The sequence below is a fragment of the Triturus cristatus genome, chromosome 12 (genome assembly GCF_964204655.1).
Source record: "Triturus cristatus chromosome 12, aTriCri1.1, whole genome shotgun sequence".
Lineage (NCBI taxonomy): Eukaryota > Metazoa > Chordata > Amphibia > Caudata > Salamandridae > Triturus > Triturus cristatus.
The window spans coordinates 656,860,793-656,873,134 of record NC_140595.1 but is presented as its reverse complement, the minus strand read 5'-3'; positions in this window follow the sequence as shown (position 1 = coordinate 656,873,134).

Genomic DNA, 12,342 nt, shown 5'->3' with positions numbered 1-12,342 from the left:
GTGCAAGAGCTCGACCAATGGCCAGGCGGAGGACTCTGTGAAACTCCTTCGTACACAGCTCGAGGCCTTAATCCTAAAATGCGAGGACTTACAGAGTATACCCGGAGAGACAACATTTGTTTACACAATCTGGAGGAGGGGCGGAGGCTTTCATTACAGGCCTATTCTCAGAACTACTGGGATTTTCTGGTATGAAAATCAAAATAGACAGAGTTCACAGGGTGTGGCTACCGAACCCGGGAGACACTGTGAGACCGAGATATGTGCTAGTAAAGCTCCACTCATTTTAAATGAAGGAGGCAATACTACAGGCGGCCCAAGATATTGCTCCCTCCACCCTAGGGTGCCACCAGCAGTATTGCCACATCACGGAAAAACTGCGGAAGGACAACATAAAATACAGATGGACTTACCAACTTGGCCTTGCATTCTCTTTCCACAAGAACCATCATGTCTCGACCCTCCCCAAGGTGGTAACCACGCTGGGTCTTCTGCTCCCTGAGGTGCAACACATCGAAGATATCACATCTGGTGTATCAGAGACAGCACTGGAGAGTGAGAATGGAGGCCCATAGCTGTCACAGTCTCGCCCCTGCCCGTGCCGGAAATGATGAAAAGGTGTACTTGAACAACCCTACATTTGATATTTTCGCAGGACGAGTAATATCACCTCTGGGTTGTAAGCCTTACCATTTTATTTCATAGGCATTATCATGCTCTGCTAATATGTTAGCCCATGCTACTTCTCCTGGGGAGAGGATCAGCGTGTAGGCTCCCTCTTTGACATCGGAAATGCCTCAACTCCTTCCCGAAGTAACCTTAAGCCTGCTGGTATATTATAATATGCCTTGTCTTTTCTATGCTATATTTAGCTTGCTTTAGAGGTTATTGACCTAGACTCATGATGTGTTTCTCTACTGATAAGATGTTCCATTGGGGAATTCAACATTTGTTTGTCTGTTGGGGTAAATATTGGGAGTTTTGTTTGAACGGTTTTCGGCACATGGGAACCGAGGTATACATACGCTACGGGAAAGCGCAGGGAGGTTGGGGAATCACATGCAGACAATTACGCATGCTGGGATGGATGGGAGGTCTCTCTCTGTTCGGGATTCACATGGCAGCAGTACGATTGATGATCCCTTTTAGTGGTTAATAATGTTTGTCACCACACTTACCTGGAACATCAAAGGGCTTAACTCTCCTGCTAAACGCCATAAGCTATGGAAATATCCACTTGAGAGCAGACATGACATGGTGGCTCTTCAGGAGACCCACTTGAAAAGAGCGGACGAGCAAGGGTTACGACACAGGGCATATCCAGTGATGTACAAATCCTCCGCTCTCACTAAACACAATGGGGTAGCCCTCTTCTTTCATTCCTCGCTGAAATTCTAGCCAAAAGGTTGTAAGACCAATAAAGAGGGGAGGGTAGTCATGGTAAAAGGCAGATTACATGGCATCATGTGCACATTTACTTCTATATATGCCCCTAACCCAAATCAAACCTCATTTCTATATTCAATGCTGTTGATGTTGGGTGAAATTGCAGAGGGAGAAATCTAGCTGATGGAGGATTTCAACCTTTCCTGGGAAGCAGGGTTAGATGGCTCACATGCATACAGAGCAAACATAAGCACTTTCCCCAAAACACTGAAGAAGGAGTTTAATTCTCTGGGCCTTATAGCTGCCTGGCGTACGCTTCACCCCACCACCAATGAATACACCTACTTCTCACACTTTCATCAGTCCTACTCTAGACTAGACTATGTATTTGTTTCCCAGCCCTCTCACCTGCGTTGCAAACAGTTTTTGTTTCATACGATCACTATCTCTGACCACGTCTGGTGGTGCCGAACATGAAGTGGGATATAGAACCTTTGAAATATCGCCGCTAATTTTTACCTGGATCACTTACCAAGGACAGATTGCTGCAGAAGGAACTACGGAAGGCCATTAGGGAGTTCTTCCTGTTGAAATACCCACGTGACACTAACCCTGCCAACAATTGGGACTCCTTTAAGGCTGTCTTGCGTGGTAAATGCATTGCGTTAATATCAGTGCTGAACAAACAAAGAACATGGGAAAGGATAACTTTGGAGGCCAACTCAAACATGCAGAAAAGGCACACAAGGTTAACCCGACCCTATCCCTTCAAAAAAAGGTCACTGCACTTAGGGGTAAGCCTAATGCCATCCATATTAAGAGGGCTGAGCTCACACTGCTACTACTCAAAAGTACGACCTATAAACAAGGGAACAAGGTGGGGTTCCAGTTAGCTAGACGGCTGCAATTAACGAGGGAAGAGGAATAAATAGGAAACATAAGACAGGAATCAGGGGAACTGGTCACTCATGAACAGGAGAAGGCCACAACATTTGGAGACTTCTCTAAGACCCTTTACACCGCTGAGGGATATCATGAGACTGAGCAGGTCAATTTTCTGGAGGGAGAAGATTTCCCGAAAGTAACGGCAGCTCAAAACGATCTGTTGCAAAAGCCCATAGATGAGGAGGAAGTTCATAAAGACATAGCAGGCCTTAAACTTCACAAGTCCACAGGCCCAGATGGCTTGACAGCACAATTCTATAAGACCTTTAGCTCCGAGTTGATACTGCACCTTGGTGGTCTTCTTCAACTCGATGGCAGCCTCCGTAGTGGTAACCCCATCAATGAGTGAAGCACTTATTTCAGTCATCCGTAAACCAGAAAAAGACCCCCAAAAATGTGGCTCTTATCAACCAATCACAATACTTAATTTAGATGCCAAGATATATGCAAAGATTTTAGCCAGTAGACTCAAGGCCTTAATGCCTGAGCTGATACATCCAGATCAGTCAGGCTTTATTAGTGGCAGGCAAACCCATGATAATCTCTGAAGAGTTACACATCTGGTCGAAAAAGCAGCAAAAATGTCGGTCCCAGCAGTTTTACTATCGTTAGGCACAGATAAAGCTTTCGACTGGGTGGATTGAACTTTTTTGTTCCGCACTTTTATACGCTTTGGGTTCTGTGATAAAGTTATAGCTATGATCAGAGTCCTGGTTAACAGTGTAGGTCGGAACTATTCCACATGGGGAGGGGAACGAGACAGAGCTGCCCCCTCTCGTCTTTATTATTTGCCCTCAGTATTAAGCCCCTCACTGCTAGAGTATGTGGTTCACCTCTAATTCATGACATCTCCTTTGGCTCAGATGAACATAAGATTTCCTTGTTTGCTGATGATGTGCTGATGACTTTAACCTCCCCAAGTTCAACCTTATATGCAGTGCAAATAGAGCTCCAGAATTTTGAACGGGTGTCGGGCTTCCGTGTCAACCTCTCCAATTTATACCTACTGAACGTCACCCTGTCGCAGCGGGAAATGGACGCACTGGTAGAATTTACCCCCTTTTATGGGGATGAAAAAGAGATTACTTACCTCAGCATCAGGATAACCCCTGGGGTTTTGGACCTTTTCAAAGCTAACTATCCAACACTCCTCCAACAACTCAAGGAGGATTTTCGTATATGGGCTCCCAAGTATATCATGTGGCTGTGGCGTATACAGGTTATCAAAATGAATGTCTTGCCTAGACTCTTTTATCTTTTCCAAGGGCTGCCAATTGTGTTAGACCATGGGTTCTTCCCAGCCCTATGATCTATGATCATACGATTCATCTGACAGGGCCCGAGGGCTCGTCTTCCTTACAAACAACTCCGACTCCTGAGGAGCTCTCTGGGGTTAGCACTGCCGGATCTATATCTTTATTATAAGGTGGCCCAGTTGAGAGTGATTGCTGAGTGGTCGTTAGGGAGTCTGACAAACACTGGCTCCATATGGATAGAGCAGTGGCCGGCAGATACATCGAGGAACTTCTATGGAAGCCCAAAGCAGACCGTCCACTAAATGTGTACCTCAGTACTCCCACCAGGAGTACCCTACATGTCTGGGATGAGATTAAGAGAAGGCTGGCCTTGACCACCTTCCCCTCCCCCTTCACCCCGATTCATTATAATCCAGCTTTCTTCCCAGCTTTACACTCGGGACCCTTTGATGCATGGAGGGAGGTTGACCTCATCCACAACTGGGATATCCTTACATTTGAGCACTACCAGAGGGACTTCCGTCTCCCAGCATCAGAACACTACCACTATACACAACTCAGACACTGGGTTCTACATCCAGATGTTCGTGAGGCAGCCACTCGAGACCTCCAACCCATTGATCCTTTGTCAAAAGTGGAATCTGCTCGAAGGGGTGTATGTTTTTTCTTTACTCCTTATTGCTCTCAACAACTACTTTACCTCAATCAAGGCCCATGGGCTTTTGGGAGCGAATACAGGGCAACCCCATTCTGGACACATAGTGGAGTAAGCTTTGGAGAGACATACCTAGGTTTAACCTCTTCCATGCTCATGACGTCTCCCGGCCATCATGAGTCACGATGGGCGTGTGCGGACGACGGCCGGGAGACGTCATGACCACGCCCGCGATTGGAATGTCAGCACTGCGGTAATGCTGCGGCGGAATTTGCGCCGCAGCGAAGAGGTTAATCACTCCATGGGGATCAGAGAGGCCCACTAAAAAGTACTATATGACTAGTACCGCTACCCTACCAAATTGTGGAAACTTTTCCCCATACCTCAGATTTATGTTGGAAGTGCTGTGGCATGTTGGGGAACTTCTGACACATTTGGAGGGGCTGCCCTACAATACACCAATTTTGGGCACAAATATTAGTCCAGATCAAAGACATTCTAGGATATCAACTCCCAGATGATCTTGGCTTCATGCTCCTAGACCTCCAAGATAATTCCCTCAAATATCTGGCTGTGCCTCTGGCTGCAAAAATGGTTGTGATGTCCACCTGGAAAAGGAAAGAAGCCCCTTCCATGTCACAATGGCATACCAGACTGTGGCAGGCTCTCACAATGGAGCGCATGGCGAACATCTTTAACGACAACTTCAAAAACGTTGAATATGTTTGGGAACCATTGGTAGCATATCTCTCTAGGGGACTCCACTACTGGCATGTCCAACACAAAAAAGGTCACTTCACCTCTTTCAATTTTAAGACAGTTTCCCCGCCTAGTGACTGAGAGATGGTAAATACTTACTATAGTCATGATTCCAATGAAGACACAGTAAATGGTGGATCTGGAGAATATAAATTATTATTGGGAATTTGTGGTTTCACTAAGGATGTATTATATAGACAAATGCATGTATAATCTATTGCTCCTCAGATAAATGCCTTTCTAAAATTTCAAGAGATACTTGATCTCCCAATTTAGCAAAAGCCAGAAGCTTTTTGCATTATCTTGCACTAATGCTTCTTGTATTTTGTACCAAGAATAATCATAAAACTTTTGTTTCTTTGTTAAAATAAATTAATTATATTTATTTTTCGTAATATTACATTTATGGTTATCAGCATTACTCTTATTTTTGATTTGTGATTCATACCATAAAGTTCCTTCCTCAGATTAAAGCACTCCTGATCCACCCACCCTAAAGGGGGGGTCTAAATCTAAATATCCCTGGGGCTTCTCAATTATTAAAATCAGTTTTCAAACAATACAAAACTGTCTTCAAAAGCTGAATACACCACTCTCATTCAATGGAGCTACTAGTAGCTACCAGTGGCTTTTTTCAATTTTCAATTTAAATAATTCATTTAAATTGTAATCTGATATTTTAATTCGTATACTATGACTAGCGACCAGATGTAAGTATTAAACGCTCTCTGCTTTTTTAATATTTAGTCCTCTTAGAATTATTTCCATGGCAAGATGATCACTAACTCTAGAGTCAATCGCCCTAAAAGCTTTAATAAGTTTAAACTGGTCAGAAGTACCAAATGAATAGCCAATTGCAGCTGTTTGCTTGCCATATCAAAAAGTGTATACGGCAGGGCAGGAAAAATGACTGTTAGGATTAATTAGATTGCGCTGAATTAAAATCATTAAAACTTGATTAGCTCTATCTGTGCTATTCCCTACAACTGCAGCTGAATCTGGAATACCACACAATGACAACTGATCTTGAATATCCTCACTAAGGTGACATAATGACAAGTTTAAATTGAAATCACCTGCCATCAAAGAGATGTGGATGGTGGATAATGACATCTTAAAAATTCCAACTAAAAATCAACTTTCATTAATTCTTCTTCAAAAAATTGTGTATTTAGAGGAATGTATACATTCATGCACACTATTGAACAGTGATCATTTCGAGAGGTTATTTTTACCTACACCGAACACACTAATTTCTCTTATCAAGACTGAAAACATCCTTACTTATACAGGTATCACTTGGCCACCTGAGGGGATACTGTCTTTTGTGATATAGCATTTTACACACTTTGTAAAACCTCAATTGAAGGGCTCAGCTGCAGCGACATTTCCTACATGAATAATATGGAATATTATTCCAGATTTCCACCTAGAGCCTATAAATTTATCAGCATCTTAAAACTGTAAATATTCCGTATCAGGATACTTTATGGACCGCCCCCCTCTCTAAGAACAATCCCTTAGGAGACGTTGGCCCCTGAGCTGCTATTAGACTATGCTATTATACTAAGCTTTTATGACCTAGGAGGAGAAGGTGTGAGTTTTGGCATCGTTTTGAACAAATGGTTTTGTACTGATTCTGTAATTTTCCTTCTTGGTAAGTCTTCCCCTGCACTCAGTGCTCAGCACACAACACCCTGCCATTGATGTTCAGCTGTTCGGAACTTCCACCTTCAGCAGGTCTCGCCATGGAAAGTTTTGGAGTAAAGTCACTCATGCTTTAGGATCATTCTAGAGGATCACCTTCAAGCTCCTCACCCACGCACACAATGCACTCCATGACACCGGACTCTGCTCTGCCGACTACGCCCTCGCCACCGCCCCCCGCATCCAAAGAGCAACCTCCAGCGGCAGATCATTCTCCTACCTCGCCGCCAAAACCTGGAACTCCCTCCCCATCCTCCTACAGCAGACCCAAGACCTACTAACCTTCAGGAGGCTACTCAAGACCTGGATGTTCGAGCAATAGCAGCATCCCCCGCTTCCCCCCCCCCCCCTAGCGCCTTGAGACCCTCACGGGTGAGTAGTGCACTCTACAAATTCCTTGATTGATTGATTGATGCTGCATTCCACCAGAGCCTATATACTCACCATCCTTCAATATGGAAGAAGGTGGTTTGTTTTTTTAGGTGTTGAAGGAGAAAATGTATAAACTGGGTTATAGACGAGTACCACAAGGGCTGCAGAGAATAATGCATAGCAACATAGAAACCTTTTATTTGTGTGAGATGAACTTTGAAGACAGATTTTAAATTTTCGAGAGAAACACTTTTAAATAAAATACCGAGAATCATTTAAGAAAAAAATTGTTGTAGATAATGATACATGCTCTTGAACATACATTTAAGATAATCTGAATAAAAGAGGTACTTGCAAGATAGTCAGTCCAAGGTGTCTGAGGAAACACAACTAAAGCAAGATATTTGTAACACACTGGCGATGCATTTGTGAGATGGGCAGGTCAGAGTTATGTCAGGAAACATAACCTTTAGAAAGTCAGTTGGAATATCAAGGAAAAACACAATACCAAGTCATTTGCTACATAGGCAGGGCATCGTTGTGTAAAAAAGACCTAACTGAAAATCCGAAAGGAGTCAATAGCACTGTTTAAATTTGTTTGTATCAAAGCTTGCTAGTTCCACTGAAAAGCAGAACAAAATACTTTTACATGTTGCTCATTGCACTTCATTGACAGGGTGCTTTACTTTGAACATTATGGTGTGTGGAGTGAATCAGAATTTTTTGGGGAAAAGCCGGGACTAGAGCAAATAAATAATAATAATAATATTAAAAATAATAACTTGTTTTATATACTTATTAATACTACACTTTTGATGTTTCTGAGTGCATTAAACAAAAGGTGCTGCTATTACCCAATTTAGAGATACTCAATATCTTCAGATTCCTTGATCAACACCTTTAACACTACGTCACATCCCCATTCTGTCCATTTCTGATAAAAACTTTTGCTCTGATAAGGAATATTGGTATCATGTGTGATTAACGTGCAAACGGTTTACATTAGTCGACGACATTTCGATCCTTTAAAAACAATAATAGGATCATCATCAGGACAGTTAAGGTGCAAGCCTGAATCAACGAAAATAGCCTGTGGAAAATGAGGAAAAGGGAAGGAGATTAGGGAACATCTAATACAGAGCCGTAAAACATTGTGCCAGCTGTGGGGCAGTCAAGGTGTGAAGCAGACGCAACATGCACGAGGTTGAGTGCACTCCGACCATGAAATGGCGAAATGTTAGACTTAGGAAGGTGATGCACGGTGACAATGAATGAAGTGCCTATATAAAGGATAAAGAATAAAATCACCGGAATGCTTGCAGCAAAGGATATACAACAAGCACGTGGTACGTCTGCCAAGAAGGTACGAGTAGCTGATGGACAGAGGGCTTGGTTGTGAGCGAGTGAACACCGCCAAGCGGGAAACAGAGAATTACAAGCAGTGTGGGCTGTGCAAGGGTACGACGGGTGATATCGTGCGCGTGGTAATTCTGCCCAGAAGGTATAAGTGGCTGATGGCCTGAGGGCTTGATTGTGAGCGTGAGAGTTGCGCCAAGCGGGGCAAGGAGAACTTCAGGCAGTGTCGGATGCGCTAGGGTACAAGAGAGTGATTAATGGTGTGAAGGCTGCGCAAATGCGGGTGGGCTGAAGATAAGTCCAAGGCAGAAGGCAAAAAATGTAGCGCGCTAGTGATAAGGGCGAACTATAGTGGATTAAGGGTAAGGTTCACCTGGATAGTGCTTGCGGGAAAAGGATAGCCATACGCGGACTCAGGAGGGGCTGGAGCCGCAGTAATGATGGTTCTAAGGGAATGGAGAACCATGCGTTAGGTGCCGTGATGGCTAGTCCAATATTGTGTTAAAATGTGATTAGCTGTGCGAAAGTCTTCACCTGTGGATAAGGTGGTGAAGCTATTCGGGTATTTTTCAGCAATACGTGATAGTATATTCAATAAATTAGCATGTGGCGATGCACTGCAAGGCAAGGAAGGAAAAAAAGGTTTAGGACCCAGGTCATAAGGAGTAGCAGGGGGTCAGGTGGCCGAACGAGACAGCGCGCTTACCAGAATGATGTGAGATCCGATGCTCAATAGCTGGGAACCAACCGACCAATAAGGTTGCATGTATTTATAGTGAACAGTGACTCAGCGTATTGGCAGCCATGTTGGGTGCGGGTTTATGTAGAAAGTCGAGGACAGACTATGCTCGGCAGAGATAAGACTAGAGAGCCGATCGGTTGCATTGTTTGATAGAGTGTTAGTTAACCCAACTCAATGGTACTAATAAAATACTACTGATAATCATAATAAAGGGAGCAGAATCCGCGTGGAGTGAATCGAGCCCTTGCTGCATTTGAGACGCTCAGGGTTGAGCCATAATAACGCGTGGGGTGTTAGTTAGAAGTGTCTCAGGGCAGATTCAATTGGAAATACAAATTATTGAGCAGAGAACAGGGAAGGCCATAGATTTAAAGTGTTTAAAACAATTTATGCCACTATAAAAACCGTATGTGACAAGTGAATTTGCAGTAATGGCATATAAGTGACACAGTGAGTGAACAATTAAAATCATAAACATGTTAATGAGATTGTGTTAACGTGGCATGCTGGCAGCACACCATATTCAGAGTTAGAACCGTACTATGGGTCCAAGGAGAAGTGTAGAGCAGGGTGGCCCAATCCTCATTCCGGTGCAGTCAATTCCTAATGCTGTTCATGCGGATGATCAGTCTAAGCACCTCTTTATTCAGAAGTTGCGCAATGTCTCCACCTCTTGGAAGTTGTTTCACAACGTTAATGACTGTCCATTTGATGTCATCCTCATTATGGCCAGCCTCAGTGAAGTGATCCACTAAAGGCGCGTTGGGAGTTTTGCAGCGCACTCTACTCCTGTGCTGTCCCAATAGGGTCTTCACTTTTGTGTTGTTTGGCCAATGTAAATAAGCAGGCAGGGACATTTAATCAAATAAATAACATTGCAAGTATTACAGTTTGAGAATGATCTTGATTTGATTATCACATTATTGAAGGTGAATTCTTCACACCTTGACTGCCCCACAGCTGGCACAATGTTTTACGGCTCTGTATTAGATGTTCCCTAATCTCCTTCCCTTTTCCTCATTTTTCACAGGCTATTTTCATTGATTCAGTCTTGCACCTTAACTGTACTGATGATGATCCTATTATTGCTTTTAAGGGATCGAAACGTTGTCGACTAATGTAAACAGTTTTCACGTTAATCGCACATGATAAAAAAAAGTGCAGTTACTGTTTCTCTAAGCTTGTTAGAAATTGTGCTAAATATTCCACAAGCTACCCCTTCTTGCCTGATATATTTTTGTTCTAAATGTATTTGTAATGTGTTCATGTAGGATGCAGGATTGTGTCCCACGTAATTGCTACGTTTGTGTTTTTGTTCTTTTACATTTTTGATTTATTCAATTGATTGTCCGGCTGAACACTCACATTATAGTACTGATTCAAGTCTATAATTATCCTATTTACTCAACTGTTGCGTTTAAGGACCACTGTTCTAATACCAGTATAAATGAATGATGTCGGGTCAGTTGGCACACACACAAACAATAGGACAAAATGGTTTAAATTACTTATAAGTGAACATAACTAGAAATTTAAGTTGGGTTAATACATTGACATTGCCAATTTCTCCTCTTGCAGAGCAGTCGTGGGCTTTCTCAATCTACAAACATATTCAATATCTGTATAACCACTTATTAAAACGGTATAGGACACCTGTGCATTCCCAAATGTACAATACCCTTTTATACCTTACATTACCTGATTAAGTAAGGAACTAAAGGAGTAGCCCCAAGATGCCTTGATGGCTATGGTACTAATGGGAGCGCAAACATGGAACCCATGCCACCCGTATCAAAATCTAAAAAATATGCAATCCAATTTCCTCTTGACTATACTACTCATCTTCGGTATCACCATGGCTCCATACAAATCTCCCAGAAATGTGTGGGTCTTCCTCGCTGACCAATAGGTATTGAAACTGACAATGTGGTAAAATTGCACAACTTTCAACCAAGTCTCCTCAAAAAGATGCTACCTTTCATCCCAGAGAAATATACCAAATTGAAAGGTGAGGCCTGTTGCCTGGCCAATTTCACTTACTTATTTCTAAGCACCTGTTGGGTCAATCACAGGTCTAAACAAGATGGTAAAATTCAGCCTTGAGACTGGATTCAGCATTAAACTCTGGACATAGTTCGTAGCAGTCTGAACATATTTATATAGTCCAGACCTGCAATTCGATGAAAGATATTTTGCTGAATGCACGCTTCTCTTTGGATTGTCAAAGCCCACCCACCTCACTAGGAAAATCAACTTTCACATTCACATTTAGTTTCTGAAGTTTCACCTCACAGATGCTAGCTGTGGGTCCAAAGGTCTACCAGGCGTCAAAGGAAGGCTTCCAAGAGAGGCTGTCGGCCACATTTTCGCTGTATCTGACTATGTATGACAGACTTCATGTATCTGTTCAATTAATGTTGCGAGGAGGGGGGTATGAAAGTGCGTAAGCTTACTTCTGCAAATTGTAAAAATTCTATAAAGAGATTTGCATATTTTTTTACATCTGATGTTGAAAATTCAGCAAAATATTTGTGGGGTAGAAAAACAATGCATCTTCACTTTCGGAGATTTTTAAACAGTAAAATATTTTTATGGACAAAAATCAACAAAGGTCAATTTTCGGTTTCGTTTTCACCAAAAATGCTTGTTGGAAGTCAAAATCAGCTAGCTGACTCTTCGTTGATTCTTTTTAGCAAAATATTTTTATGGTGGAGAGGGGAACCCCTTCAAATGTGACTATTTGCTGAAGAATCTGGTAACAATTACGTAAGGAGCATAATTGGAACATAATTAAATGTTTATCAGTTTCATGAATTTGTAAAATTAAATTCACCCATTTATGCTGGCAGTTTTATAAACTGCCATGCTGCTAGTCAACAACTAGAAATCAACAAAACAACTTTATCAAAAACATACAATCCTTCATTTACTCACACATCTAAAAGCTCACATTAATAATCTACAACAACAGAAGAATAGCTTATAAGAAATGTGCAAAAAAAGCATCTATTGCTCAGTAATTATGCCAGCTTGCAGTGTGAGCCATAGTTCTTTTCTATACGTTCACCCATGATCTCTATTGCCAGGGCTGCTTACAGAATTCCTAACACATTCTCGACACATGCTAAACAAGCACTGACAAAGTTAATAGGTCTGGGATTGAT